Raw genomic sequence first — 26,172 nt, forward strand, 5'->3', positions numbered from 1 at the left:
CTTTTGCAAATAAGCATTATTTCTGTGAAATTACATAGAGATTGGATTTTGAGGTTTTCCTTCGGCATTATAATGTTCCATTAGTCTTTTACTTATTATCATATAAAGTTTGGACGCCCAACGTGGGGCTCGAACCCACGACCCTGAGATTAAGAGTCTCATGCTCTACCGACTGAGCTAGCCGGGCACTGAAGGGTGTTGCCATAGTAGACGGGCGCAACCTATTCTTGCGGGGACCCTTATTTACATGTGCTGTGAAGGTATTGGTTTACCTGTGTTAGCAGCTAGGGTTACAAAAAGTTCTCAAAACAATGCTCAAATATTACAATACCAAAAGTGGTCCTGCAAATGAACCGCCACAGCTTTTGCAAATAAGCATTATTTCTGTGAAATTACATAGAGATTGGATTTTGAGGTTTTCCTTCGGCATTATAATGTTCCAGCAGTCTTTTCCTTATTATCATATAAAGTTTGGACGCCCAACGTGGGGCTCGAACCCACGACCCTGAGATTAAGAGTCTCATGCTCTACCGACTGAGCTAGCCGGGCACTGAAGGGTGTTGCCATAGTAGACGGGCGCAACCTATTCTGGCCGTGACCCCCATTTCCATGTGCCGTTAGGTTATTGGTTTACCTGTGTTAGCACCTAAGGTTAGAAAAAGTTCTCAAAACAATGCTCAAATATTACAATACCAAAAGTGGTCCTCCACCGCCACAGCTTTTGCAAATAAGCATTATTTCTGTGAAATTACATAGAGATTGGATTTTGAGGTTTTCCTTCGGCATTATAATGTTCCATTAGTCTTTTACTTATTATCATATAAAGTTTGGACGCCCAACGTGGGGCTCGAACCCACGACCCTGAGATTAAGAGTCTCATGCTCTACCGACTGAGCTAGCCGGGCACTGAAGGGTGTTGCCATAGTAGACGGGCGCAACCTATTCTGGCCGTGACCCCCATTTCCATGTGCCGTTAGATTATTGGTTTACCTGTGTTAGCACCTAAGGTTAGAAAAAGTTCTCAAAACAATGCTCAAATATTACAATACCAAAAGTGGTCCTCCACCGCCACAGCTTTTGCAAATAAGCATTATTTCTGTGAAATTACATAAAGAATGGATTTTTGAGGTTTTCCTTCGGCATTATAATGTTCCATCAGTCTTTTCCTTATTGTCATATAAAGTTTGGACGCCCAACGTGGGGCTCGAACCCACAACCCTGAGATTAAGAGTCTCATGCTCTACCGACTGAGCTAGCCGGGCACTGAAGGGTGTTGCCATAGTAGACGGGCGCAACCTATTCTTGCGGGGACCCACATTTCCATGTGCCGTGAGGTTATTGGTTTAACTGTGTTAGCACCTAAGGTTAGAAAAAGTTCTCAAAACAATGCTCAAATATTACAATACCAAAAGTGGTCCTCCACCGCCACAGCTTTTGCAAATAAGCATTATTTCTGTGAAATTACATAGAGATTGGATTTTGAGGTTTTCCTTCGGCATTATAATGTTCCATTAGTCTTTTACTTATTATCATATAAAGTTTGGACGCCCAACGTGGGGCTCGAACCCACGACCCTGAGATTAAGAGTCTCATGCTCTACCGACTGAGCTAGCCGGGCACTGAAGGGTGTTGCCATAGTAGACGGGCGCAACCTATTCTTGCGGGGACCCTTATTTACATGTGCTGTGAAGGTATTGGTTTACCTGTGTTAGCAGCTAGGGTTACAAAAAGTTCTCAAAACAATGCTCAAATATTACAATACCAAAAGTGGTCCTGCAAATGAACCGCCACAGCTTTTGCAAATAAGCATTATTTCTGTGAAATTACATAGAGATTGGATTTTGAGGTTTTCCTTCGGCATTATAATGTTCCAGCAGTCTTTTCCTTATTATCATATAAAGTTTGGACGCCCAACGTGGGGCTCGAACCCACGACCCTGAGATTAAGAGTCTCATGCTCTACCGACTGAGCTAGCCGGGCACTGAAGGGTGTTGCCATAGTAGACGGGCGCAACCTATTCTGGCCGTGACCCCCATTTCCATGTGCCGTTAGATTATTGGTTTACCTGTGTTAGCACCTAAGGTTAGAAAAAGTTCTCAAAACAATGCTCAAATATTACAATACCAAAAGTGGTCCTCCACCGCCACAGCTTTTGCAAATAAGCATTATTTCTGTGAAATTACATAGAGATTGGATTTTGAGGTTTTCCTTCGGCATTATAATGTTCCATTAGTCTTTTACTTATTATCATATAAAGTTTGGACGCCCAACGTGGGGCTCGAACCCACGACCCTGAGATTAAGAGTCTCATGCTCTACCGACTGAGCTAGCCGGGCACTGAAGGGTGTTGCCATAGTAGACGGGCGCAACCTATTCTTGCGGGGACCCTTATTTACATGTGCTGTGAAGGTATTGGTTTACCTGTGTTAGCAGCTAGGGTTACAAAAAGTTCTCAAAACAATGCTCAAATATTACAATACCAAAAGTGGTCCTGCAAATGAACCGCCACAGCTTTTGCAAATAAGCATTATTTCTGTGAAATTACATAGAGATTGGATTTTGAGGTTTTCCTTCGGCATTATAATGTTCCAGCAGTCTTTTCCTTATTATCATATAAAGTTTGGACGCCCAACGTGGGGCTCGAACCCACGACCCTGAGATTAAGAGTCTCATGCTCTACCGACTGAGCTAGCCGGGCACTGAAGGGTGTTGCCATAGTAGACGGGCGCAACCTATTCTGGCCGTGACCCCCATTTCCATGTGCCGTTAGGTTATTGGTTTACCTGTGTTAGCACCTAAGGTTAAAAAAAGTTCTCTAAACAATGCTCAAATATTACAATACCAAAAGTGGTCCTCCACCGCCACAGCTTTTGCAAATAAGCATTATTTCTGTGAAATTACATAGAGATTGGATTTTGAGGTTTTCCTTCGGCATTATAATGTTCCATTAGTCTTTTACTTATTATCATATAAAGTTTGGACGCCCAACGTGGGGCTCGAACCCACGACCCTGAGATTAAGAGTCTCATGCTCTACCGACTGAGCTAGCCGGGCACTGAAGGGTGTTGCCATAGTAGACGGGCGCAACCTATTCTGGCCGTGACCCCCATTTCCATGTGCCGTTAGATTATTGGTTTACCTGTGTTAGCACCTAAGGTTAGAAAAAGTTCTCAAAACAATGCTCAAATATTACAATACCAAAAGTGGTCCTCCACCGCCACAGCTTTTGCAAATAAGCATTATTTCTGTGAAATTACATAGAGATTGGATTTTGAGGTTTTCCTTCGGCATTATAATGTTCCATTAGTCTTTTACTTATTATCATATAAAGTTTGGACGCCCAACGTGGGGCTCGAACCCACGACCCTGAGATTAAGAGTCTCATGCTCTACCGACTGAGCTAGCCGGGCACTGAAGGGTGTTGCCATAGTAGACGGGCGCAACCTATTCTTGCGGGGACCCTTATTTACATGTGCTGTGAAGGTATTGGTTTACCTGTGTTAGCAGCTAGGGTTACAAAAAGTTCTCAAAACAATGCTCAAATATTACAATACCAAAAGTGGTCCTGCAAATGAACCGCCACAGCTTTTGCAAATAAGCATTATTTCTGTGAAATTACATAGAGATTGGATTTTGAGGTTTTCCTTCGGCATTATAATGTTCCAGCAGTCTTTTCCTTATTATCATATAAAGTTTGGACGCCCAACGTGGGGCTCGAACCCACGACCCTGAGATTAAGAGTCTCATGCTCTACCGACTGAGCTAGCCGGGCACTGAAGGGTGTTGCCATAGTAGACGGGCGCAACCTATTCTGGCCGTGACCCTTATTTACATGTGCTGTGAACGTATTTGTTTACCTGTGTTAGCACCTAAGGTTAGAAAAAGTTCTCAAAACAATGCTCAAATATTACAATACCAAAAGTGGTCCTGCAAATGAACCGCCACAGCTTTTGCAAATAAGCATTATTTCTGTGAAATTACATAGAGAATGGATTTTTGAGGTTTTCCTTCGGCATTATAATGTTCCATCAGTCTTTTCCTTATTGTCATATAAAGTTTGGACGCCCAACGTGGGGCTCGAACCCACGACCCTGAGATTAAGAGTCTCATGCTCTACCGACTGAGCTAGCCGGGCACTGAAGGGTGTTGCCATAGTAGACGGGCGCAACCTATTCTTGCGGGGACCCACATTTCCATGTGCCGTGAGGTTATTGGTTTAACTGTGTTAGCACCTAAGGTTAGAAAAAGTTCTCAAAACAATGCTCAAATATTACAATACCAAAAGTGGTCCTCCACCGCCACAGCTTTTGCAAATAAGCATTATTTCTGTGAAATTACATAGAGATTGGATTTTGAGGTTTTCCTTCGGCATTATAATGTTCCATTAGTCTTTTACTTATTATCATATAAAGTTTGGACGCCCAACGTGGGGCTCGAACCCACGACCCTGAGATTAAGAGTCTCATGCTCTACCGACTGAGCTAGCCGGGCACTGAAGGGTGTTGCCATAGTAGACGGGCGCAACCTATTCTTGCGGGGACCCTTATTTACATGTGCTGTGAAGGTATTGGTTTACCTGTGTTAGCAGCTAGGGTTACAAAAAGTTCTCAAAACAATGCTCAAATATTACAATACCAAAAGTGGTCCTGCAAATGAACCGCCACAGCTTTTGCAAATAAGCATTATTTCTGTGAAATTACATAGAGATTGGATTTTGAGGTTTTCCTTCGGCATTATAATGTTCCAGCAGTCTTTTCCTTATTATCATATAAAGTTTGGACGCCCAACGTGGGGCTCGAACCCACGACCCTGAGATTAAGAGTCTCATGCTCTACCGACTGAGCTAGCCGGGCACTGAAGGGTGTTGCCATAGTAGACGGGCGCAACCTATTCTGGCCGTGACCCCCATTTCCATGTGCCGTTAGATTATTGGTTTACCTGTGTTAGCACCTAAGGTTAGAAAAAGTTCTCAAAACAATGCTCAAATATTACAATACCAAAAGTGGTCCTCCACCGCCACAGCTTTTGCAAATAAGCATTATTTCTGTGAAATTACATAGAGATTGGATTTTGAGGTTTTCCTTCGGCATTATAATGTTCCATTAGTCTTTTACTTATTATCATATAAAGTTTGGACGCCCAACGTGGGGCTCGAACCCACGACCCTGAGATTAAGAGTCTCATGCTCTACCGACTGAGCTAGCCGGGCACTGAAGGGTGTTGCCATAGTAGACGGGCGCAACCTATTCTTGCGGGGACCCTTATTTACATGTGCTGTGAAGGTATTGGTTTACCTGTGTTAGCAGCTAGGGTTACAAAAAGTTCTCAAAACAATGCTCAAATATTACAATACCAAAAGTGGTCCTGCAAATGAACCGCCACAGCTTTTGCAAATAAGCATTATTTCTGTGAAATTACATAGAGATTGGATTTTGAGGTTTTCCTTCGGCATTATAATGTTCCAGCAGTCTTTTCCTTATTATCATATAAAGTTTGGACGCCCAACGTGGGGCTCGAACCCACGACCCTGAGATTAAGAGTCTCATGCTCTACCGACTGAGCTAGCCGGGCACTGAAGGGTGTTGCCATAGTAGACGGGCGCAACCTATTCTGGCCGTGACCCCCATTTCCATGTGCCGTTAGGTTATTGGTTTACCTGTGTTAGCACCTAAGGTTAAAAAAAGTTCTCTAAACAATGCTCAAATATTACAATACCAAAAGTGGTCCTCCACCGCCACAGCTTTTGCAAATAAGCATTATTTCTGTGAAATTACATAGAGATTGGATTTTGAGGTTTTCCTTCGGCATTATAATGTTCCATTAGTCTTTTACTTATTATCATATAAAGTTTGGACGCCCAACGTGGGGCTCGAACCCACGACCCTGAGATTAAGAGTCTCATGCTCTACCGACTGAGCTAGCCGGGCACTGAAGGGTGTTGCCATAGTAGACGGGCGCAACCTATTCTGGCCGTGACCCCCATTTCCATGTGCCGTTAGATTATTGGTTTACCTGTGTTAGCACCTAAGGTTAGAAAAAGTTCTCAAAACAATGCTCAAATATTACAATACCAAAAGTGGTCCTCCACCGCCACAGCTTTTGCAAATAAGCATTATTTCTGTGAAATTACATAGAGATTGGATTTTGAGGTTTTCCTTCGGCATTATAATGTTCCATTAGTCTTTTACTTATTATCATATAAAGTTTGGACGCCCAACGTGGGGCTCGAACCCACGACCCTGAGATTAAGAGTCTCATGCTCTACCGACTGAGCTAGCCGGGCACTGAAGGGTGTTGCCATAGTAGACGGGCGCAACCTATTCTTGCGGGGACCCTTATTTACATGTGCTGTGAAGGTATTGGTTTACCTGTGTTAGCAGCTAGGGTTACAAAAAGTTCTCAAAACAATGCTCAAATATTACAATACCAAAAGTGGTCCTGCAAATGAACCGCCACAGCTTTTGCAAATAAGCATTATTTCTGTGAAATTACATAGAGATTGGATTTTGAGGTTTTCCTTCGGCATTATAATGTTCCAGCAGTCTTTTCCTTATTATCATATAAAGTTTGGACGCCCAACGTGGGGCTCGAACCCACGACCCTGAGATTAAGAGTCTCATGCTCTACCGACTGAGCTAGCCGGGCACTGAAGGGTGTTGCCATAGTAGACGGGCGCAACCTATTCTGGCCGTGACCCTTATTTACATGTGCTGTGAACGTATTTGTTTACCTGTGTTAGCACCTAAGGTTAGAAAAAGTTCTCAAAACAATGCTCAAATATTACAATACCAAAAGTGGTCCTGCAAATGAACCGCCACAGCTTTTGCAAATAAGCATTATTTCTGTGAAATTACATAGAGAATGGATTTTTGAGGTTTTCCTTCGGCATTATAATGTTCCATCAGTCTTTTCCTTATTGTCATATAAAGTTTGGACGCCCAACGTGGGGCTCGAACCCACGACCCTGAGATTAAGAGTCTCATGCTCTACCGACTGAGCTAGCCGGGCACTGAAGGGTGTTGCCATAGTAGACGGGCGCAACCTATTCTTGCGGGGACCCACATTTCCATGTGCCGTGAGGTTATTGGTTTAACTGTGTTAGCACCTAAGGTTAGAAAAAGTTCTCAAAACAATGCTCAAATATTACAATACCAAAAGTGGTCCTCCACCGCCACAGCTTTTGCAAATAAGCATTATTTCTGTGAAATTACATAGAGATTGGATTTTGAGGTTTTCCTTCGGCATTATAATGTTCCATTAGTCTTTTACTTATTATCATATAAAGTTTGGACGCCCAACGTGGGGCTCGAACCCACGACCCTGAGATTAAGAGTCTCATGCTCTACCGACTGAGCTAGCCGGGCACTGAAGGGTGTTGCCATAGTAGACGGGCGCAACCTATTCTTGCGGGGACCCTTATTTACATGTGCTGTGAAGGTATTGGTTTACCTGTGTTAGCAGCTAGGGTTACAAAAAGTTCTCAAAACAATGCTCAAATATTACAATACCAAAAGTGGTCCTGCAAATGAACCGCCACAGCTTTTGCAAATAAGCATTATTTCTGTGAAATTACATAGAGATTGGATTTTGAGGTTTTCCTTCGGCATTATAATGTTCCATTAGTCTTTTACTTATTATCATATAAAGTTTGGACGCCCAACGTGGGGCTCGAACCCACGACCCTGAGATTAAGAGTCTCATGCTCTACCGACTGAGCTAGCCGGGCACTGAAGGGTGTTGCCATAGTAGACGGGCGCAACCTATTCTGGCCGTGACCCCCATTTCCATGTGCCGTTAGATTATTGGTTTACCTGTGTTAGCACCTAAGGTTAGAAAAAGTTCTCAAAACAATGCTCAAATATTACAATACCAAAAGTGGTCCTCCACCGCCACAGCTTTTGCAAATAAGCATTATTTCTGTGAAATTACATAGAGATTGGATTTTGAGGTTTTCCTTCGGCATTATAATGTTCCATTAGTCTTTTACTTATTATCATATAAAGTTTGGACGCCCAACGTGGGGCTCGAACCCACGACCCTGAGATTAAGAGTCTCATGCTCTACCGACTGAGCTAGCCGGGCACTGAAGGGTGTTGCCATAGTAGACGGGCGCAACCTATTCTTGCGGGGACCCTTATTTACATGTGCTGTGAAGGTATTGGTTTACCTGTGTTAGCAGCTAGGGTTACAAAAAGTTCTCAAAACAATGCTCAAATATTACAATACCAAAAGTGGTCCTGCAAATGAACCGCCACAGCTTTTGCAAATAAGCATTATTTCTGTGAAATTACATAGAGATTGGATTTTGAGGTTTTCCTTCGGCATTATAATGTTCCAGCAGTCTTTTCCTTATTATCATATAAAGTTTGGACGCCCAACGTGGGGCTCGAACCCACGACCCTGAGATTAAGAGTCTCATGCTCTACCGACTGAGCTAGCCGGGCACTGAAGGGTGTTGCCATAGTAGACGGGCGCAACCTATTCTGGCCGTGACCCTTATTTACATGTGCTGTGAACGTATTTGTTTACCTGTGTTAGCACCTAAGGTTAGAAAAAGTTCTCAAAACAATGCTCAAATATTACAATACCAAAAGTGGTCCTGCAAATGAACCGCCACAGCTTTTGCAAATAAGCATTATTTCTGTGAAATTACATAGAGAATGGATTTTTGAGGTTTTCCTTCGGCATTATAATGTTCCATCAGTCTTTTCCTTATTGTCATATAAAGTTTGGACGCCCAACGTGGGGCTCGAACCCACGACCCTGAGATTAAGAGTCTCATGCTCTACCGACTGAGCTAGCCGGGCACTGAAGGGTGTTGCCATAGTAGACGGGCGCAACCTATTCTTGCGGGGACCCACATTTCCATGTGCCGTGAGGTTATTGGTTTAACTGTGTTAGCACCTAAGGTTAGAAAAAGTTCTCAAAACAATGCTCAAATATTACAATACCAAAAGTGGTCCTCCACCGCCACAGCTTTTGCAAATAAGCATTATTTCTGTGAAATTACATAGAGATTGGATTTTGAGGTTTTCCTTCGGCATTATAATGTTCCATTAGTCTTTTACTTATTATCATATAAAGTTTGGACGCCCAACGTGGGGCTCGAACCCACGACCCTGAAATTAAGAGTCTCATGCTCTACCGACTGAGCTAGCCGGGCACTGAAGGGTGTTGCCATAGTAGACGGGCGCAACCTATTCTTGCGGGGACCCTTATTTACATGTGCTGTGAAGGTATTGGTTTACCTGTGTTAGCAGCTAGGGTTACAAAAAGTTCTCAAAACAATGCTCAAATATTACAATACCAAAAGTGGTCCTGCAAATGAACCGCCACAGCTTTTGCAAATAAGCATTATTTCTGTGAAATTACATAGAGATTGGATTTTGAGGTTTTCCTTCGGCATTATAATGTTCCATTAGTCTTTTACTTATTATCATATAAAGTTTGGACGCCCAACGTGGGGCTCGAACACACGACCCTGAGATTAAGAGTCTCATGCTCTACCGACTGAGCTAGCCGGGCACTGAAGGGTGTTGCCATAGTAGACGGGCGCAACCTATTCTTGCGGGGACCCACATTTCCATGTGCCGTGAGGTTATTGGTTTACCTGTGTTAGCAGCTAGGGTTAGAAAAAGTTCTCAAAACAATGCTCAAATATTACAATACCAAAAGTGGTCCTGCAAATGAACCGCCACAGCTTTTGCAAATAAGCATTATTTCTGTGAAATTACATAGAGATTGGATTTTGAGGTTTTCCTTCGGCATTATAATGTTCCAGCAGTCTTTTCCTTATTATCATATAAAGTTTGGACGCCCAACGTGGGGCTCGAACCCACGACCCTGAGATTAAGAGTCTCATGCTCTACCGACTGAGCTAGCCGGGCACTGAAGGGTGTTGCCATAGTAGACGGGCGCAACCTATTCTTGCGGGGACCCACATTTCCATGTGCCGTGATGTTATTGGTTTAACTGTGTTAGCACCTAAGGTTAGAAAAAGTTCTCAAAACAATGCTCAAATATTACAATACCAAAAGTGGTCCTCCACCGCCACAGCTTTTGCAAATAAGCATTATTTCTGTGAAATTACATAGAGATTGGATTTTGAGGTTTTCCTTCGGCATTATAATGTTCCATTAGTCTTTTACTTATTATCATATAAAGTTTGGACGCCCAACGTGGGGCTCGAACCCACGACCCTGAGATTAAGAGTCTCATGCTCTACCGACTGAGCTAGCCGGGCACTGAAGGGTGTTGCCATAGTAGACGGGCGCAACCTATTCTTGCGGGGACCCTTATTTACATGTGCTGTGAAGGTATTGGTTTACCTGTGTTAGCAGCTAGGGTTACAAAAAGTTCTCAAAACAATGCTCAAATATTACAATACCAAAAGTGGTCCTGCAAATGAACCGCCACAGCTTTTGCAAATAAGCATTATTTCTGTGAAATTACATAGAGATTGGATTTTGAGGTTTTCCTTCGGCATTATAATGTTCCAGCAGTCTTTTCCTTATTATCATATAAAGTTTGGACGCCCAACGTGGGGCTCGAACCCACGACCCTGAGATTAAGAGTCTCATGCTCTACCGACTGAGCTAGCCGGGCACTGAAGGGTGTTGCCATAGTAGACGGGCGCAACCTATTCTGGCCGTGACCCCCATTTCCATGTGCCGTTAGATTATTGGTTTACCTGTGTTAGCACCTAAGGTTAGAAAAAGTTCTCAAAACAATGCTCAAATATTACAATACCAAAAGTGGTCCTCCACCGCCACAGCTTTTGCAAATAAGCATTATTTCTGTGAAATTACATAGAGATTGGATTTTGAGGTTTTCCTTCGGCATTATAATGTTCCATTAGTCTTTTACTTATTATCATATAAAGTTTGGACGCCCAACGTGGGGCTCGAACCCACGACCCTGAGATTAAGAGTCTCATGCTCTACCGACTGAGCTAGCCGGGCACTGAAGGGTGTTGCCATAGTAGACGGGCGCAACCTATTCTTGCGGGGACCCTTATTTACATGTGCTGTGAAGGTATTGGTTTACCTGTGTTAGCAGCTAGGGTTACAAAAAGTTCTCAAAACAATGCTCAAATATTACAATACCAAAAGTGGTCCTGCAAATGAACCGCCACAGCTTTTGCAAATAAGCATTATTTCTGTGAAATTACATAGAGATTGGATTTTGAGGTTTTCCTTCGGCATTATAATGTTCCAGCAGTCTTTTCCTTATTATCATATAAAGTTTGGACGCCCAACGTGGGGCTCGAACCCACGACCCTGAGATTAAGAGTCTCATGCTCTACCGACTGAGCTAGCCGGGCACTGAAGGGTGTTGCCATAGTAGACGGGCGCAACCTATTCTGGCCGTGACCCCCATTTCCATGTGCCGTTAGGTTATTGGTTTACCTGTGTTAGCACCTAAGGTTAGAAAAAGTTCTCAAAACAATGCTCAAATATTACAATACCAAAAGTGGTCCTCCACCGCCAGAGCTTTTGCAAAAATGCATTATTTCTGTGAAATTACATAGAGATTGGATTTTGAGGTTTTCCTTCGGCATTATAATGTTCCATTAGTCTTTTACTTATTATCATATAAAGTTTGGACACCCAACGTGGGGCTCGAACCCACGACCCTGAGATTAAGAGTCTCATGCTCTACCGACTGAGCTAGCCGGGCACTGAAGGGTGTTGCCATAGTAGACGGGCGCAACCTATTCTTGCGGGGACCCTTATTTACATGTGCTGTGAAGGTATTGGTTTACCTGTGTTAGCAGCTAGGGTTACAAAAAGTTCTCAAAACAATGCTCAAATATTACAATACCAAAAGTGGTCCTGCAAATGAACCGCCACAGCTTTTGCAAATAAGCATTATTTCTGTGAAATTACATAGAGATTGGATTTTGAGGTTTTCCTTCGGCATTATAATGTTCCAGCAGTCTTTTCCTTATTATCATATAAAGTTTGGACGCCCAACGTGGGGCTCGAACCCACGACCCTGAGATTAAGAGTCTCATGCTCTACCGACTGAGCTAGCCGGGCACTGAAGGGTGTTGCCATAGTAGACGGGCGCAACCTATTCTGGCCGTGACCCCCATTTCCATGTGCCGTTAGGTTATTGGTTTACCTGTGTTAGCACCTAAGGTTAGAAAAAGTTCTCAAAACAATGCTCAAATATTACAATACCAAAAGTGGTCCTGCAAATGAACCGCCACAGCTTTTGCAAATAAGCATTATTTCTGTGAAATTACATAGAGATTGGATTTTGAGGTTTTCCTTCGGCATTATAATGTTCCATTAGTCTTTTACTTATTATCATATAAAGTTTGGACGCCCAACGTGGGGCTCGAACACACGACCCTGAGATTAAGAGTCTCATGCTCTACCGACTGAGCTAGCCGGGCACTGAAGGGTGTTGCCATAGTAGACGGGCGCAACCTATTCTGGCCGTGACCCCCATTTCCATGTGCCGTTAGATTATTGGTTTACCTGTGTTAGCACCTAAGGTTAGAAAAAGGTCTCAAAACAATGCTCAAATATTACAATACCAAAAGTGGTCCTCCACCGCCACAGCTTTTGCAAATAAGCATTATTTCTGTGAAATTACATAGAGATTGGATTTTGAGGTTTTCCTTCGGCATTATAATGTTCCATTAGTCTTTTACTTATTATCATATAAAGTTTGGACGCCCAACGTGGGGCTCGAACCCACGACCCTGAGATTAAGAGTCTCATGCTCTACCGACTGAGCTAGCCGGGCACTGAAGGGTGTTGCCATAGTAGACGGGCGCAACCTATTCTTGCGGGGACCCTTATTTACATGTGCTGTGAAGGTATTGGTTTACCTGTGTTAGCAGCTAGGGTTACAAAAAGTTCTCAAAACAATGCTCAAATATTACAATACCAAAAGTGGTCCTGCAAATGAACCGCCACAGCTTTTGCAAATAAGCATTATTTCTGTGAAATTACATAGAGATTGGATTTTGAGGTTTTCCTTCGGCATTATAATGTTCCAGCAGTCTTTTCCTTATTATCATATAAAGTTTGGACGCCCAACGTGGGGCTCGAACCCACGACCCTGAGATTAAGAGTCTCATGCTCTACCGACTGAGCTAGCCGGGCACTGAAGGGTGTTGCCATAGTAGACGGGCGCAACCTATTCTGGCCGTGACCCCCATTTCCATGTGCCGTTAGGTTATTGGTTTACCTGTGTTAGCACCTAAGGTTAGAAAAAGTTCTCAAAACAATGCTCAAATATTACAATACCAAAAGTGGTCCTCCACCGCCACAGCTTTTGCAAATAAGCATTATTTCTGTGAAATTACATAGAGATTGGATTTTGAGGTTTTCCTTCGGCATTATAATGTTCCATTAGTCTTTTACTTATTATCATATAAAGTTTGGACGCCCAACGTGGGGCTCGAACCCACGACCCTGAGATTAAGAGTCTCATGCTCTACCGACTGAGCTAGCCGGGCACTGAAGGGTGTTGCCATAGTAGACGGGCGCAACCTATTCTGGCCGTGACCCCCATTTCCATGTGCCGTTAGATTATTGGTTTACCTGTGTTAGCACCTAAGGTTAGAAAAAGTTCTCAAAACAATGCTCAAATATTACAATACCAAAAGTGGTCCTCCACCGCCACAGCTTTTGCAAATAAGCATTATTTCTGTGAAATTACATAAAGAATGGATTTTTGAGGTTTTCCTTCGGCATTATAATGTTCCATCAGTCTTTTCCTTATTGTCATATAAAGTTTGGACGCCCAACGTGGGGCTCGAACCCACAACCCTGAGATTAAGAGTCTCATGCTCTACCGACTGAGCTAGCCGGGCACTGAAGGGTGTTGCCATAGTAGACGGGCGCAACCTATTCTTGCGGGGACCCACATTTCCATGTGCCGTGAGGTTATTGGTTTAACTGTGTTAGCACCTAAGGTTAGAAAAAGTTCTCAAAACAATGCTCAAATATTACAATACCAAAAGTGGTCCTCCACCGCCACAGCTTTTGCAAATAAGCATTATTTCTGTGAAATTACATAGAGATTGGATTTTGAGGTTTTCCTTCGGCATTATAATGTTCCATTAGTCTTTTACTTATTATCATATAAAGTTTGGACGCCCAACGTGGGGCTCGAACCCACGACCCTGAGATTAAGAGTCTCATGCTCTACCGACTGAGCTAGCCGGGCACTGAAGGGTGTTGCCATAGTAGACGGGCGCAACCTATTCTTGCGGGGACCCTTATTTACATGTGCTGTGAAGGTATTGGTTTACCTGTGTTAGCAGCTAGGGTTACAAAAAGTTCTCAAAACAATGCTCAAATATTACAATACCAAAAGTGGTCCTGCAAATGAACCGCCACAGCTTTTGCAAATAAGCATTATTTCTGTGAAATTACATAGAGATTGGATTTTGAGGTTTTCCTTCGGCATTATAATGTTCCAGCAGTCTTTTCCTTATTATCATATAAAGTTTGGACGCCCAACGTGGGGCTCGAACCCACGACCCTGAGATTAAGAGTCTCATGCTCTACCGACTGAGCTAGCCGGGCACTGAAGGGTGTTGCCATAGTAGACGGGCGCAACCTATTCTGGCCGTGACCCCCATTTCCATGTGCCGTTAGATTATTGGTTTACCTGTGTTAGCACCTAAGGTTAGAAAAAGTTCTCAAAACAATGCTCAAATATTACAATACCAAAAGTGGTCCTCCACCGCCACAGCTTTTGCAAATAAGCATTATTTCTGTGAAATTACATAGAGATTGGATTTTGAGGTTTTCCTTCGGCATTATAATGTTCCATTAGTCTTTTACTTATTATCATATAAAGTTTGGACGCCCAACGTGGGGCTCGAACCCACGACCCTGAGATTAAGAGTCTCATGCTCTACCGACTGAGCTAGCCGGGCACTGAAGGGTGTTGCCATAGTAGACGGGCGCAACCTATTCTTGCGGGGACCCTTATTTACATGTGCTGTGAAGGTATTGGTTTACCTGTGTTAGCAGCTAGGGTTACAAAAAGTTCTCAAAACAATGCTCAAATATTACAATACCAAAAGTGGTCCTGCAAATGAACCGCCACAGCTTTTGCAAATAAGCATTATTTCTGTGAAATTACATAGAGATTGGATTTTGAGGTTTTCCTTCGGCATTATAATGTTCCAGCAGTCTTTTCCTTATTATCATATAAAGTTTGGACGCCCAACGTGGGGCTCGAACCCACGACCCTGAGATTAAGAGTCTCATGCTCTACCGACTGAGCTAGCCGGGCACTGAAGGGTGTTGCCATAGTAGACGGGCGCAACCTATTCTGGCCGTGACCCCCATTTCCATGTGCCGTTAGGTTATTGGTTTACCTGTGTTAGCACCTAAGGTTAAAAAAAGTTCTCTAAACAATGCTCAAATATTACAATACCAAAAGTGGTCCTCCACCGCCACAGCTTTTGCAAATAAGCATTATTTCTGTGAAATTACATAGAGATTGGATTTTGAGGTTTTCCTTCGGCATTATAATGTTCCATTAGTCTTTTACTTATTATCATATAAAGTTTGGACGCCCAACGTGGGGCTCGAACCCACGACCCTGAGATTAAGAGTCTCATGCTCTACCGACTGAGCTAGCCGGGCACTGAAGGGTGTTGCCATAGTAGACGGGCGCAACCTATTCTGGCCGTGACCCCCATTTCCATGTGCCGTTAGATTATTGGTTTACCTGTGTTAGCACCTAAGGTTAGAAAAAGTTCTCAAAACAATGCTCAAATATTACAATACCAAAAGTGGTCCTCCACCGCCACAGCTTTTGCAAATAAGCATTATTTCTGTGAAATTACATAGAGATTGGATTTTGAGGTTTTCCTTCGGCATTATAATGTTCCATTAGTCTTTTACTTATTATCATATAAAGTTTGGACGCCCAACGTGGGGCTCGAACCCACGACCCTGAGATTAAGAGTCTCATGCTCTACCGACTGAGCTAGCCGGGCACTGAAGGGTGTTGCCATAGTAGACGGGCGCAACCTATTCTTGCGGGGACCCTTATTTACATGTGCTGTGAAGGTATTGGTTTACCTGTGTTAGCAGCTAGGGTTACAAAAAGTTCTCAAAACAATGCTCAAATATTACAATACCAAAAGTGGTCCTGCAAATGAACCGCCACAGCTTTTGCAAATAAGCATTATTTCTGTGAAATTACATAGAGATTGGATTTTGAGGTTTTCCTTCGGCATTATAATGTTCCAGCAGTCTTTTCCTTATTATCATATAAAGTTTGGACGCCCAACGTGGGGCTCGAACCCACGACCCTGAGATTAAGAGTCTCATGCTCTACCGACTGAGCTAGCCGGGCACTGAAGGGTGTTGCCATAGTAGACGGGCGCAACCTATTCTGGCCGTGACCCTTATTTACATGTGCTGTGAACGTATTTGTTTACCTGTGTTAGCACCTAAGGTTAGAAAAAGTTCTCAAAACAATGCTCAAATATTACAATACCAAAAGTGGTCCTGCAAATGAACCGCCACAGCTTTTGCAAATAAGCATTATTTCTGTGAAATTACATAGAGAATGGATTTTTGAGGTTTTCCTTCGGCATTATAATGTTCCATCAGTCTTTTCCTTATTGTCATATAAAGTTTGGACGCCCAACGTGGGGCTCGAACCCACGACCCTGAGATTAAGAGTCTCATGCTCTACCGACTGAGCTAGCCGGGCACTGAAGGGTGTTGCCATAGTAGACGGGCGCAACCTATTCTTGCGGGGACCCACATTTCCATGTGCCGTGAGGTTATTGGTTTAACTGTGTTAGCACCTAAGGTTAGAAAAAGTTCTCAAAACAATGCTCAAATATTACAATACCAAAAGTGGTCCTCCACCGCCACAGCTTTTGCAAATAAGCATTATTTCTGTGAAATTACATAGAGATTGGATTTTGAGGTTTTCCTTCGGCATTATAATGTTCCATTAGTCTTTTACTTATTATCATATAAAGTTTGGACGCCCAACGTGGGGCTCGAACCCACGACCCTGAGATTAAGAGTCTCATGCTCTACCGACTGAGCTAGCCGGGCACTGAAGGGTGTTGCCATAGTAGACGGGCGCAACCTATTCTTGCGGGGACCCTTATTTACATGTGCTGTGAAGGTATTGGTTTACCTGTGTTAGCAGCTAGGGTTACAAAAAGTTCTCAAAACAATGCTCAAATATTACAATACCAAAAGTGGTCCTGCAAATGAACCGCCACAGCTTTTGCAAATAAGCATTATTTCTGTGAAATTACATAGAGATTGGATTTTGAGGTTTTCCTTCGGCATTATAATGTTCCAGCAGTCTTTTCCTTATTATCATATAAAGTTTGGACGCCCAACGTGGGGCTCGAACCCACGACCCTGAGATTAAGAGTCTCATGCTCTACCGACTGAGCTAGCCGGGCACTGAAGGGTGTTGCCATAGTAGACGGGCGCAACCTATTCTGGCCGTGACCCCCATTTCCATGTGCCGTTAGATTATTGGTTTACCTGTGTTAGCACCTAAGGTTAGAAAAAGTTCTCAAAACAATGCTCAAATATTACAATACCAAAAGTGGTCCTCCACCGCCACAGCTTTTGCAAATAAGCATTATTTCTGTGAAATTACATAGAGATTGGATTTTGAGGTTTTCCTTCGGCATTATAATGTTCCATTAGTCTTTTACTTATTATCATATAAAGTTTGGACGCCCAACGTGGGGCTCGAACCCACGACCCTGAGATTAAGAGTCTCATGCTCTACCGACTGAGCTAGCCGGGCACTGAAGGGTGTTGCCATAGTAGACGGGCGCAACCTATTCTTGCGGGGACCCTTATTTACATGTGCTGTGAAGGTATTGGTTTACCTGTGTTAGCAGCTAGGGTTACAAAAAGTTCTCAAAACAATGCTCAAATATTACAATACCAAAAGTGGTCCTGCAAATGAACCGCCACAGCTTTTGCAAATAAGCATTATTTCTGTGAAATTACATAGAGATTGGATTTTGAGGTTTTCCTTCGGCATTATAATGTTCCAGCAGTCTTTTCCTTATTATCATATAAAGTTTGGACGCCCAACGTGGGGCTCGAACCCACGACCCTGAGATTAAGAGTCTCATGCTCTACCGACTGAGCTAGCCGGGCACTGAAGGGTGTTGCCATAGTAGACGGGCGCAACCTATTCTGGCCGTGACCCCCATTTCCATGTGCCGTTAGGTTATTGGTTTACCTGTGTTAGCACCTAAGGTTAAAAAAAGTTCTCTAAACAATGCTCAAATATTACAATACCAAAAGTGGTCCTCCACCGCCACAGCTTTTGCAAATAAGCATTATTTCTGTGAAATTACATAGAGATTGGATTTTGAGGTTTTCCTTCGGCATTATAATGTTCCATTAGTCTTTTACTTATTATCATATAAAGTTTGGACGCCCAACGTGGGGCTCGAACCCACGACCCTGAGATTAAGAGTCTCATGCTCTACCGACTGAGCTAGCCGGGCACTGAAGGGTGTTGCCATAGTAGACGGGCGCAACCTATTCTGGCCGTGACCCCCATTTCCATGTGCCGTTAGATTATTGGTTTACCTGTGTTAGCACCTAAGGTTAGAAAAAGTTCTCAAAACAATGCTCAAATATTACAATACCAAAAGTGGTCCTCCACCGCCACAGCTTTTGCAAATAAGCATTATTTCTGTGAAATTACATAGAGATTGGATTTTGAGGTTTTCCTTCGGCATTATAATGTTCCATTAGTCTTTTACTTATTATCATATAAAGTTTGGACGCCCAACGTGGGGCTCGAACCCACGACCCTGAGATTAAGAGTCTCATGCTCTACCGACTGAGCTAGCCGGGCACTGAAGGGTGTTGCCATAGTAGACGGGCGCAACCTATTCTTGCGGGGACCCTTATTTACATGTGCTGTGAAGGTATTGGTTTACCTGTGTTAGCAGCTAGGGTTACAAAAAGTTCTCAAAACAATGCTCAAATATTACAATACCAAAAGTGGTCCTGCAAATGAACCGCCACAGCTTTTGCAAATAAGCATTATTTCTGTGAAATTACATAGAGATTGGATTTTGAGGTTTTCCTTCGGCATTATAATGTTCCAGCAGTCTTTTCCTTATTATCATATAAAGTTTGGACGCCCAACGTGGGGCTCGAACACACGACCCTGAGATTAAGAGTCTCATGCTCTACCGACTGAGCTAGCCGGGCACTGAAGGGTGTTGCCATAGTAGACGGGCGCAACCTATTCTTGCGGGGACCCACATTTCCATGTGCCGTGAGGTTATTGGTTTACCTGTGTTAGCAGCTAGGGTTAGAAAAAGTTCTCAAAACAATGCTCAAATATTACAATACCAAAAGTGGTCCTGCAAATGAACCGCCACAGCTTTTGCAAATAAGCATTATTTCTGTGAAATTACATAGAGATTGGATTTTGAGGTTTTCCTTCGGCATTATAATGTTCCAGCAGTCTTTTCCTTATTATCATATAAAGTTTGGACGCCCAACGTGGGGCTCGAACCCACGACCCTGAGATTAAGAGTCTCATGCTCTACCGACTGAGCTAGCCGGGCACTGAAGGGTGTTGCCATAGTAGACGGGCGCAACCTATTCTTGCGGGGACCCACATTTCCATGTGCCGTGATGTTATTGGTTTAACTGTGTTAGCACCTAAGGTTAGAAAAAGTTCTCAAAACAATGCTCAAATATTACAATACCAAAAGTGGTCCTCCACCGCCACAGCTTTTGCAAATAAGCATTATTTCTGTGAAATTACATAGAGATTGGATTTTGAGGTTTTCCTTCGGCATTATAATGTTCCATTAGTCTTTTACTTATTATCATATAAAGTTTGGACGCCCAACGTGGGGCTCGAACCCACGACCCTGAGATTAAGAGTCTCATGCTCTACCGACTGAGCTAGCCGGGCACTGAAGGGTGTTGCCATAGTAGACGGGCGCAACCTATTCTTGCGGGGACCCTTATTTACATGTGCTGTGAAGGTATTGGTTTACCTGTGTTAGCAGCTAGGGTTACAAAAAGTTCTCAAAACAATGCTCAAATATTACAATACCAAAAGTGGTCCTGCAAATGAACCGCCACAGCTTTTGCAAATAAGCATTATTTCTGTGAAATTACATAGAGATTGGATTTTGAGGTTTTCCTTCGGCATTATAATGTTCCAGCAGTCTTTTCCTTATTATCATATAAAGTTTGGACGCCCAACGTGGGGCTCGAACCCACGACCCTGAGATTAAGAGTCTCATGCTCTACCGACTGAGCTAGCCGGGCACTGAAGGGTGTTGCCATAGTAGACGGGCGCAACCTATTCTGGCCGTGACCCCCATTTCCATGTGCCGTTAGATTTTTGGTTTACCTGTGTTAGCACCTAAGGTTAGAAAAAGTTCTCAAAACAATGCTCAAATATTACAATACCAAAAGTGGTCCTCCACCGCCACAGCTTTTGCAAATAAGCATTATTTCTGTGAAATTACATAGAGATTGGATTTTGAGGTTTTCCTTCGGCATTATAATGTTCCATTAGTCTTTTACTTATTATCATATAAAGTTTGGACGCCCAACGTGGGGCTCGAACCCACGACCCTGAGATTAAGAGTCTCATGCTCTACCGACTGAGCTAGCCGGGCACTGAAGGGTGTTGCCATAGTAGACGGGCGCAACCTATTCTTGCGGGGACCCTTATTTACATGTGCTGTGAAGGTATTGGTTTACCTGTGTTAGCAGCTAGGGTTACAAAAAGTTCTCAAAACAATGCTCAAATATTACAATACCAAAAGTGGTCCTGCAAATGAACCGCCACAGCTTTTGCAAATAAGCATTATTTCTGTGAAATTACATAGAGATTGGATTTTGAGGTTTTCCTTCGGCATTATAATGTTCCAGCAGTCTTTTCCTTATTATCATATAAAGTTTGGACGCCCAACGTGGGGCTCGAACCCACGACCCTGAGATTAAGAGTCTCATGCTCTACCGACTGAGCTAGCCGGGCACTGAAGGGTGTTGCCATAGTAGACGGGCGCAACCTATTCTGGCCGTGACCCCCATTTCCATGTGCCGTTAGGTTATTGGTTTACCTGTGTTAGCACCTAAGGTTAGAAAAAGTTCTCAAAACAATGCTCAAATATTACAATACCAAAAGTGGTCCTCCACCGCCAGAGCTTTTGCAAAAATGCATTATTTCTGTGAAATTACATAGAGATTGGATTTTGAGGTTTTCCTTCGGCATTATAATGTTCCATTAGTCTTTTACTTATTATCATATAAAGTTTGGACGCCCAACGTGGGGCTCGAACCCACGACCCTGAGATTAAGAGTCTCATGCTCTACCGACTGAGCTAGCCGGGCACTGAAGGGTGTTGCCATAGTAGACGGGCGCAACCTATTCTTGCGGGGACCCTTATTTACATGTGCTGTGAAGGTATTGGTTTACCTGTGTTAGCAGCTAGGGTTACAAAAAGTTCTCAAAACAATGCTCAAATATTACAATACCAAAAGTGGTCCTGCAAATGAACCGCCACAGCTTTTGCAAATAAGCATTATTTCTGTGAAATTACATAGAGATTGGATTTTGAGGTTTTCCTTCGGCATTATAATGTTCCAGCAGTCTTTTCCTTATTATCATATAAAGTTTGGACGCCCAACGTGGGGCTCGAACCCACGACCCTGAGATTAAGAGTCTCATGCTCTACCGACTGAGCTAGCCGGGCACTGAAGGGTGTTGCCATAGTAGACGGGCGCAACCTATTCTGGCCGTGACCCCCATTTCCATGTGCCGTTAGGTTATTGGTTTACCTGTGTTAGCACCTAAGGTTAGAAAAAGTTCTCAAAACAATGCTCAAATATTACAATACCAAAAGTGGTCCTCCACCGCCACAGCTTTTGCAAATAAGCATTATTTCTGTGAAATTACATAGAGATTGGATTTTGAGGTTTTCCTTCGGCATTATAATGTTCCATTAGTCTTTTACTTATTATCATATAAAGTTTGGACGCCCAACGTGGGGCTCGAACCCACGACCCTGAGATTAAGAGTCTCATGCTCTACCGACTGAGCTAGCCGGGCACTGAAGGGTGTTGCCATAGTAGACGGGCGCAACCTATTCTGGCCGTGACCCTTATTTACATGTGCTGTGAACGTATTTGTTTACCTGTGTTAGCACCTAAGGTTAGAAAAAGTTCTCAAAACAATGCTCAAATATTACAATACCAAAAGTGGTCCTGCAAATGAACCGCCACAGCTTTTGCAAATAAGCATTATTTCTGTGAAATTACATAGAGAATGGATTTTTGAGGTTTTCCTTCGGCATTATAATGTTCCATCAGTCTTTTCCTTATTGTCATATAAAGTTTGGACGCCCAACGTGGGGCTCGAACCCACGACCCTGAGATTAAGAGTCTCATGCTCTACCGACTGAGCTAGCCGGGCACTGAAGGGTGTTGCCATAGTAGACGGGCGCAACCTATTCTTGCGGGGACCCACATTTCCATGTGCCGTGAGGTTATTGGTTTAACTGTGTTAGCACCTAAGGTTAGAAAAAGTTCTCAAAACAATGCTCAAATATTACAATACCAAAAGTGGTCCTCCACCGCCACAGCTTTTGCAAATAAGCATTATTTCTGTGAAATTACATAGAGATTGGATTTTGAGGTTTTCCTTCGGCATTATAATGTTCCATTAGTCTTTTACTTATTATCATATAAAGTTTGGACGCCCAACGTGGGGCTCGAACCCACGACCCTGAGATTAAGAGTCTCATGCTCTACCGACTGAGCTAGCCGGGCACTGAAGGGTGTTGCCATAGTAGACGGGCGCAACCTATTCTTGCGGGGACCCTTATTTACATGTGCTGTGAAGGTATTGGTTTACCTGTGTTAGCAGCTAGGGTTACAAAAAGTTCTCAAAACAATGCTCAAATATTACAATACCAAAAGTGGTCCTGCAAATGAACCGCCACAGCTTTTGCAAATAAGCATTATTTCTGTGAAATTACATAGAGATTAGATTTTGAGGTTTTCCTTCGGCATTATAATGTTCCAGCAGTCTTTTCCTTATTATCATATAAAGTTTGGACGCCCAACGTGGGGCTCGAACCCACGACCCTGAGATTAAGAGTCTCATGCTCTACCGACTGAGCTAGCCGGGCACTGAAGGGTGTTGCCATAGTAGACGGGCGCAACCTATTCTGGCCGTGACCCCCATTTCCATGTGCCGTTAGATTATTGGTTTACCTGTGTTAGCACCTAAGGTTAGAAAAAGTTCTCAAAACAATGCTCAAATATTACAATACCAAAAGTGGTCCTCCACCGCCACAGCTTTTGCAAATAAGCATTATTTCTGTGAAATTACATAGAGATTGGATTTTGAGGTTTTCCTTCGGCATTATAATGTTCCATTAGTCTTTTACTTATTATCATATAAAGTTTGGACGCCCAACGTGGGGCTCGAACCCACGACCCTGAGATTAAGAGTCTCATGCTCTACCGACTGAGCTAGCCGGGCACTGAAGGGTGTTGCCATAGTAGACGGGCGCAACCTATTCTTGCGGGGACCCTTATTTACATGTGCTGTGAAGGTATTGGTTTACCTGTGTTAGCAGCTAGGGTTACAAAAAGTTCTCAAAACAATGCTCAAATATTACAATACCAAAAGTGGTCCTGCAAATGAACCGCCACAGCTTTTGCAAATAAGCATTATTTCTGTGAAATTACATAGAGATTGGATTTTGAGGTTTTCCTTCGGCATTATAATGTTCCAGCAGTCTTTTCCTTATTATCATATAAAGTTTGGACGCCCAACGTGGGGCTCGAACCCACGACCCTGAGATTAAGAGTCTCATGCTCTACCGACTGAGCTAGCCGGGCACTGAAGGGTGTTGCCATAGTAGACGGGCGCAACCTATTCTGGCCGTGACCCCCATTTCCATGTGCCGTTAGATTATTGGTTTACCTGTGTTAGCACCTAAGGTTAGAAAAAGTTCTCAAAACAATGCTCAAATATTACAATACCAAAAGTGGTCCTCCACCGCCACAGCTTTTGCAAATAAGCATTATTTCTGTGAAATTACATAGAGATTGGATTTTGAGGTTTTCCTTCGGCATTATAATGTTCCATTAGTCTTTTACTTATTATCATATAAAGTTTGGACGCCCAACGTGGGGCTCGAACCCACGACCCTGAGATTAAGAGTCTCATGCTCTACCGACTGAGCTAGCCGGGCACTGAAGGGTGTTGCCATAGTAGACGGGCGCAACCTATTCTTGCGGGGACCCTTATTTACATGTGCTGTGAAGGTATTGGTTTACCTGTGTTAGCAGCTAGGGTTACAAAAAGTTCTCAAAACAATGCTCAAATATTACAATACCAAAAGTGGTCCTGCAAATGAACCGCCACAGCTTTTGCAAATAAGCATTATTTCTGTGAAATTACATAGAGATTGGATTTTGAGGTTTTCCTTCGGCATTATAATGTTCCAGCAGTCTTTTCCTTATTATCATATAAAGTTTGGACGCCCAACGTGGGGCTCGAACCCACGACCCTGAGATTAAGAGTCTCATGCTCTACCGACTGAGCTAGCCGGGCACTGAAGGGTGTTGCCATAGTAGACGGGCGCAACCTATTCTGGCCGTGACCCCCATTTCCATGTGCCGTTAGATTATTGGTTTACCTGTGTTAGCACCTAAGGTTAGAAAAAGTTCTCAAAACAATGCTCAAATATTACAATACCAAAAGTGGTCCTCCACCGCCACAGCTTTTGCAAATAAGCATTATTTCTGTGAAATTACATAGAGATTGGATTTTGAGGTTTTCCTTCGGCATTATAATGTTCCATTAGTCTTTTACTTATTATCATATAAAGTTTGGACGCCCAACGTGGGGCTCGAACCCACGACCCTGAGATTAAGAGTCTCATGCTCTACCGACTGAGCTAGCCGGGCACTGAAGGGTGTTGCCATAGTAGACGGGCGCAACCTATTCTTGCGGGGACCCTTATTTACATGTGCTGTGAAGGTATTGGTTTACCTGTGTTAGCAGCTAGGGTTACAAAAAGTTCTCAAAACAATGCTCAAATATTACAATACCAAAAGTGGTCCTGCAAATGAACCGCCACAGCTTTTGCAAATAAGCATTATTTCTGTGAAATTACATAGAGATTGGATTTTGAGGTTTTCCTTCGGCATTATAATGTTCCAGCAGTCTTTTCCTTATTATCATATAAAGTTTGGACGCCCAACGTGGGGCTCGAACCCACGACCCTGAGATTAAGAGTCTCATGCTCTACCGACTGAGCTAGCCGGGCACTGAAGGGTGTTGCCATAGTAGACGGGCGCAACCTATTCTGGCCGTGACCCCCATTTCCATGTGCCGTTAGGTTATTGGTTTACCTGTGTTAGCACCTAAGGTTAGAAAAAGTTCTCAAAACAATGCTCAAATATTACAATACCAAAAGTGGTCCTCCACCGCCACAGCTTTTGCAAATAAGCATTATTTCTGTGAAATTACATAGAGATTGGATTTTGAGGTTTTCCTTCGGCATTATAATGTTCGATTAGTCTTTTACTTATTATCATATAAAGTTTGGACGCCCAACGTGGGGCTCGAACCCACGACCCTGAGATTAAGAGTCTCATGCTCTACCGACTGAGCTAGCCGGGCACTGAAGGGTGTTGCCATAGTAGACGGGCGCAACCTATTCTGGCCGTGACCCCCATTTCCATGTGCCGTTAGATTATTGGTTTACCTGTGTTAGCACCTAAGGTTAGAAAAAGTTCTCAAAACAATGCTCAAATATTACAATACCAAAAGTGGTCCTCCACCGCCACAGCTTTTGCAAATAAGCATTATTTCTGTGAAATTACATAGAGATTGGATTTTGAGGTTTTCCTTCGGCATTATAATGTTCCATTAGTCTTTTACTTATTATCATATAAAGTTTGGACGCCCAACGTGGGGCTCGAACCCACGACCCTGAGATTAAGAGTCTCATGCTCTACCGACTGAGCTAGCCGGGCACTGAAGGGTGTTGCCATAGTAGACGGGCGCAACCTATTCTTGCGGGGACCCTTATTTACATGTGCTGTGAAGGTATTGGTTTACCTGTGTTAGCAGCTAGGGTTACAAAAAGTTCTCAAAACAATGCTCAAATAT

The 26,172-nt window shown here is 43.2% G+C and overlaps 1 protein-coding gene and 66 non-coding genes across 67 annotated transcripts in view; all 67 read right to left on the bottom strand.

Moving 5' to 3' along the window:
- The window catches only part of slc16a3a (solute carrier family 16 member 3a), a 242,377-nt gene that overhangs the window by 156,198 nt on the left and 60,007 nt on the right, over positions 1 to 26,172 (bottom strand). The gene's annotated exons all lie outside the window — the stretch shown is intronic.
- Positions 115 to 187, bottom strand: trnak-cuu (transfer RNA lysine (anticodon CUU)). Its single transcript has one exon. It is a non-coding gene; the product is annotated as a tRNA-Lys (tRNA).
- trnak-cuu (transfer RNA lysine (anticodon CUU)) lies at positions 477 to 549 on the bottom strand. The gene has a single exon. It is a non-coding gene; the product is annotated as a tRNA-Lys (tRNA).
- On the bottom strand, positions 833 to 905 carry trnak-cuu (transfer RNA lysine (anticodon CUU)). Its single transcript has one exon. It is a non-coding gene; the product is annotated as a tRNA-Lys (tRNA).
- trnak-cuu (transfer RNA lysine (anticodon CUU)) lies at positions 1,546 to 1,618 on the bottom strand. The gene has a single exon. It is a non-coding gene; the product is annotated as a tRNA-Lys (tRNA).
- On the bottom strand, positions 1,908 to 1,980 carry trnak-cuu (transfer RNA lysine (anticodon CUU)). Its single transcript has one exon. It is a non-coding gene; the product is annotated as a tRNA-Lys (tRNA).
- trnak-cuu (transfer RNA lysine (anticodon CUU)) lies at positions 2,264 to 2,336 on the bottom strand. The gene has a single exon. It is a non-coding gene; the product is annotated as a tRNA-Lys (tRNA).
- trnak-cuu (transfer RNA lysine (anticodon CUU)) lies at positions 2,626 to 2,698 on the bottom strand. Its single transcript has one exon. It is a non-coding gene; the product is annotated as a tRNA-Lys (tRNA).
- trnak-cuu (transfer RNA lysine (anticodon CUU)) lies at positions 2,982 to 3,054 on the bottom strand. Its single transcript has one exon. It is a non-coding gene; the product is annotated as a tRNA-Lys (tRNA).
- On the bottom strand, positions 3,338 to 3,410 carry trnak-cuu (transfer RNA lysine (anticodon CUU)). The gene has a single exon. It is a non-coding gene; the product is annotated as a tRNA-Lys (tRNA).
- Positions 3,700 to 3,772, bottom strand: trnak-cuu (transfer RNA lysine (anticodon CUU)). Its single transcript has one exon. It is a non-coding gene; the product is annotated as a tRNA-Lys (tRNA).
- Positions 4,063 to 4,135, bottom strand: trnak-cuu (transfer RNA lysine (anticodon CUU)). Its single transcript has one exon. It is a non-coding gene; the product is annotated as a tRNA-Lys (tRNA).
- Positions 4,419 to 4,491, bottom strand: trnak-cuu (transfer RNA lysine (anticodon CUU)). Its single transcript has one exon. It is a non-coding gene; the product is annotated as a tRNA-Lys (tRNA).
- Positions 4,781 to 4,853, bottom strand: trnak-cuu (transfer RNA lysine (anticodon CUU)). Its single transcript has one exon. It is a non-coding gene; the product is annotated as a tRNA-Lys (tRNA).
- Positions 5,137 to 5,209, bottom strand: trnak-cuu (transfer RNA lysine (anticodon CUU)). The gene has a single exon. It is a non-coding gene; the product is annotated as a tRNA-Lys (tRNA).
- Positions 5,499 to 5,571, bottom strand: trnak-cuu (transfer RNA lysine (anticodon CUU)). The gene has a single exon. It is a non-coding gene; the product is annotated as a tRNA-Lys (tRNA).
- On the bottom strand, positions 5,855 to 5,927 carry trnak-cuu (transfer RNA lysine (anticodon CUU)). Its single transcript has one exon. It is a non-coding gene; the product is annotated as a tRNA-Lys (tRNA).
- trnak-cuu (transfer RNA lysine (anticodon CUU)) lies at positions 6,211 to 6,283 on the bottom strand. The gene has a single exon. It is a non-coding gene; the product is annotated as a tRNA-Lys (tRNA).
- Positions 6,573 to 6,645, bottom strand: trnak-cuu (transfer RNA lysine (anticodon CUU)). Its single transcript has one exon. It is a non-coding gene; the product is annotated as a tRNA-Lys (tRNA).
- Positions 6,936 to 7,008, bottom strand: trnak-cuu (transfer RNA lysine (anticodon CUU)). The gene has a single exon. It is a non-coding gene; the product is annotated as a tRNA-Lys (tRNA).
- trnak-cuu (transfer RNA lysine (anticodon CUU)) lies at positions 7,292 to 7,364 on the bottom strand. Its single transcript has one exon. It is a non-coding gene; the product is annotated as a tRNA-Lys (tRNA).
- trnak-cuu (transfer RNA lysine (anticodon CUU)) lies at positions 7,654 to 7,726 on the bottom strand. The gene has a single exon. It is a non-coding gene; the product is annotated as a tRNA-Lys (tRNA).
- Positions 8,010 to 8,082, bottom strand: trnak-cuu (transfer RNA lysine (anticodon CUU)). Its single transcript has one exon. It is a non-coding gene; the product is annotated as a tRNA-Lys (tRNA).
- trnak-cuu (transfer RNA lysine (anticodon CUU)) lies at positions 8,372 to 8,444 on the bottom strand. Its single transcript has one exon. It is a non-coding gene; the product is annotated as a tRNA-Lys (tRNA).
- Positions 8,735 to 8,807, bottom strand: trnak-cuu (transfer RNA lysine (anticodon CUU)). Its single transcript has one exon. It is a non-coding gene; the product is annotated as a tRNA-Lys (tRNA).
- Positions 9,815 to 9,887, bottom strand: trnak-cuu (transfer RNA lysine (anticodon CUU)). The gene has a single exon. It is a non-coding gene; the product is annotated as a tRNA-Lys (tRNA).
- On the bottom strand, positions 10,171 to 10,243 carry trnak-cuu (transfer RNA lysine (anticodon CUU)). Its single transcript has one exon. It is a non-coding gene; the product is annotated as a tRNA-Lys (tRNA).
- Positions 10,533 to 10,605, bottom strand: trnak-cuu (transfer RNA lysine (anticodon CUU)). Its single transcript has one exon. It is a non-coding gene; the product is annotated as a tRNA-Lys (tRNA).
- trnak-cuu (transfer RNA lysine (anticodon CUU)) lies at positions 10,889 to 10,961 on the bottom strand. The gene has a single exon. It is a non-coding gene; the product is annotated as a tRNA-Lys (tRNA).
- Positions 11,251 to 11,323, bottom strand: trnak-cuu (transfer RNA lysine (anticodon CUU)). The gene has a single exon. It is a non-coding gene; the product is annotated as a tRNA-Lys (tRNA).
- trnak-cuu (transfer RNA lysine (anticodon CUU)) lies at positions 11,969 to 12,041 on the bottom strand. The gene has a single exon. It is a non-coding gene; the product is annotated as a tRNA-Lys (tRNA).
- On the bottom strand, positions 12,687 to 12,759 carry trnak-cuu (transfer RNA lysine (anticodon CUU)). Its single transcript has one exon. It is a non-coding gene; the product is annotated as a tRNA-Lys (tRNA).
- trnak-cuu (transfer RNA lysine (anticodon CUU)) lies at positions 13,049 to 13,121 on the bottom strand. The gene has a single exon. It is a non-coding gene; the product is annotated as a tRNA-Lys (tRNA).
- On the bottom strand, positions 13,405 to 13,477 carry trnak-cuu (transfer RNA lysine (anticodon CUU)). Its single transcript has one exon. It is a non-coding gene; the product is annotated as a tRNA-Lys (tRNA).
- trnak-cuu (transfer RNA lysine (anticodon CUU)) lies at positions 14,118 to 14,190 on the bottom strand. Its single transcript has one exon. It is a non-coding gene; the product is annotated as a tRNA-Lys (tRNA).
- On the bottom strand, positions 14,480 to 14,552 carry trnak-cuu (transfer RNA lysine (anticodon CUU)). Its single transcript has one exon. It is a non-coding gene; the product is annotated as a tRNA-Lys (tRNA).
- trnak-cuu (transfer RNA lysine (anticodon CUU)) lies at positions 14,836 to 14,908 on the bottom strand. The gene has a single exon. It is a non-coding gene; the product is annotated as a tRNA-Lys (tRNA).
- On the bottom strand, positions 15,198 to 15,270 carry trnak-cuu (transfer RNA lysine (anticodon CUU)). Its single transcript has one exon. It is a non-coding gene; the product is annotated as a tRNA-Lys (tRNA).
- trnak-cuu (transfer RNA lysine (anticodon CUU)) lies at positions 15,554 to 15,626 on the bottom strand. Its single transcript has one exon. It is a non-coding gene; the product is annotated as a tRNA-Lys (tRNA).
- On the bottom strand, positions 15,910 to 15,982 carry trnak-cuu (transfer RNA lysine (anticodon CUU)). Its single transcript has one exon. It is a non-coding gene; the product is annotated as a tRNA-Lys (tRNA).
- Positions 16,272 to 16,344, bottom strand: trnak-cuu (transfer RNA lysine (anticodon CUU)). The gene has a single exon. It is a non-coding gene; the product is annotated as a tRNA-Lys (tRNA).
- trnak-cuu (transfer RNA lysine (anticodon CUU)) lies at positions 16,635 to 16,707 on the bottom strand. The gene has a single exon. It is a non-coding gene; the product is annotated as a tRNA-Lys (tRNA).
- trnak-cuu (transfer RNA lysine (anticodon CUU)) lies at positions 16,991 to 17,063 on the bottom strand. Its single transcript has one exon. It is a non-coding gene; the product is annotated as a tRNA-Lys (tRNA).
- trnak-cuu (transfer RNA lysine (anticodon CUU)) lies at positions 17,353 to 17,425 on the bottom strand. Its single transcript has one exon. It is a non-coding gene; the product is annotated as a tRNA-Lys (tRNA).
- trnak-cuu (transfer RNA lysine (anticodon CUU)) lies at positions 17,709 to 17,781 on the bottom strand. Its single transcript has one exon. It is a non-coding gene; the product is annotated as a tRNA-Lys (tRNA).
- trnak-cuu (transfer RNA lysine (anticodon CUU)) lies at positions 18,071 to 18,143 on the bottom strand. The gene has a single exon. It is a non-coding gene; the product is annotated as a tRNA-Lys (tRNA).
- trnak-cuu (transfer RNA lysine (anticodon CUU)) lies at positions 18,427 to 18,499 on the bottom strand. Its single transcript has one exon. It is a non-coding gene; the product is annotated as a tRNA-Lys (tRNA).
- On the bottom strand, positions 18,783 to 18,855 carry trnak-cuu (transfer RNA lysine (anticodon CUU)). Its single transcript has one exon. It is a non-coding gene; the product is annotated as a tRNA-Lys (tRNA).
- trnak-cuu (transfer RNA lysine (anticodon CUU)) lies at positions 19,507 to 19,579 on the bottom strand. The gene has a single exon. It is a non-coding gene; the product is annotated as a tRNA-Lys (tRNA).
- trnak-cuu (transfer RNA lysine (anticodon CUU)) lies at positions 19,863 to 19,935 on the bottom strand. Its single transcript has one exon. It is a non-coding gene; the product is annotated as a tRNA-Lys (tRNA).
- On the bottom strand, positions 20,225 to 20,297 carry trnak-cuu (transfer RNA lysine (anticodon CUU)). The gene has a single exon. It is a non-coding gene; the product is annotated as a tRNA-Lys (tRNA).
- On the bottom strand, positions 20,581 to 20,653 carry trnak-cuu (transfer RNA lysine (anticodon CUU)). Its single transcript has one exon. It is a non-coding gene; the product is annotated as a tRNA-Lys (tRNA).
- trnak-cuu (transfer RNA lysine (anticodon CUU)) lies at positions 20,943 to 21,015 on the bottom strand. Its single transcript has one exon. It is a non-coding gene; the product is annotated as a tRNA-Lys (tRNA).
- Positions 21,299 to 21,371, bottom strand: trnak-cuu (transfer RNA lysine (anticodon CUU)). The gene has a single exon. It is a non-coding gene; the product is annotated as a tRNA-Lys (tRNA).
- Positions 21,661 to 21,733, bottom strand: trnak-cuu (transfer RNA lysine (anticodon CUU)). Its single transcript has one exon. It is a non-coding gene; the product is annotated as a tRNA-Lys (tRNA).
- trnak-cuu (transfer RNA lysine (anticodon CUU)) lies at positions 22,017 to 22,089 on the bottom strand. Its single transcript has one exon. It is a non-coding gene; the product is annotated as a tRNA-Lys (tRNA).
- Positions 22,380 to 22,452, bottom strand: trnak-cuu (transfer RNA lysine (anticodon CUU)). Its single transcript has one exon. It is a non-coding gene; the product is annotated as a tRNA-Lys (tRNA).
- Positions 22,736 to 22,808, bottom strand: trnak-cuu (transfer RNA lysine (anticodon CUU)). The gene has a single exon. It is a non-coding gene; the product is annotated as a tRNA-Lys (tRNA).
- On the bottom strand, positions 23,098 to 23,170 carry trnak-cuu (transfer RNA lysine (anticodon CUU)). Its single transcript has one exon. It is a non-coding gene; the product is annotated as a tRNA-Lys (tRNA).
- trnak-cuu (transfer RNA lysine (anticodon CUU)) lies at positions 23,454 to 23,526 on the bottom strand. The gene has a single exon. It is a non-coding gene; the product is annotated as a tRNA-Lys (tRNA).
- On the bottom strand, positions 23,816 to 23,888 carry trnak-cuu (transfer RNA lysine (anticodon CUU)). The gene has a single exon. It is a non-coding gene; the product is annotated as a tRNA-Lys (tRNA).
- Positions 24,172 to 24,244, bottom strand: trnak-cuu (transfer RNA lysine (anticodon CUU)). Its single transcript has one exon. It is a non-coding gene; the product is annotated as a tRNA-Lys (tRNA).
- trnak-cuu (transfer RNA lysine (anticodon CUU)) lies at positions 24,534 to 24,606 on the bottom strand. The gene has a single exon. It is a non-coding gene; the product is annotated as a tRNA-Lys (tRNA).
- trnak-cuu (transfer RNA lysine (anticodon CUU)) lies at positions 24,890 to 24,962 on the bottom strand. Its single transcript has one exon. It is a non-coding gene; the product is annotated as a tRNA-Lys (tRNA).
- On the bottom strand, positions 25,252 to 25,324 carry trnak-cuu (transfer RNA lysine (anticodon CUU)). Its single transcript has one exon. It is a non-coding gene; the product is annotated as a tRNA-Lys (tRNA).
- Positions 25,608 to 25,680, bottom strand: trnak-cuu (transfer RNA lysine (anticodon CUU)). Its single transcript has one exon. It is a non-coding gene; the product is annotated as a tRNA-Lys (tRNA).
- trnak-cuu (transfer RNA lysine (anticodon CUU)) lies at positions 25,964 to 26,036 on the bottom strand. The gene has a single exon. It is a non-coding gene; the product is annotated as a tRNA-Lys (tRNA).

This window comes from Pungitius pungitius, chromosome 12 (assembly GCF_949316345.1).
Source record: "Pungitius pungitius chromosome 12, fPunPun2.1, whole genome shotgun sequence".
NCBI lineage: Eukaryota > Metazoa > Chordata > Actinopteri > Perciformes > Gasterosteidae > Pungitius > Pungitius pungitius.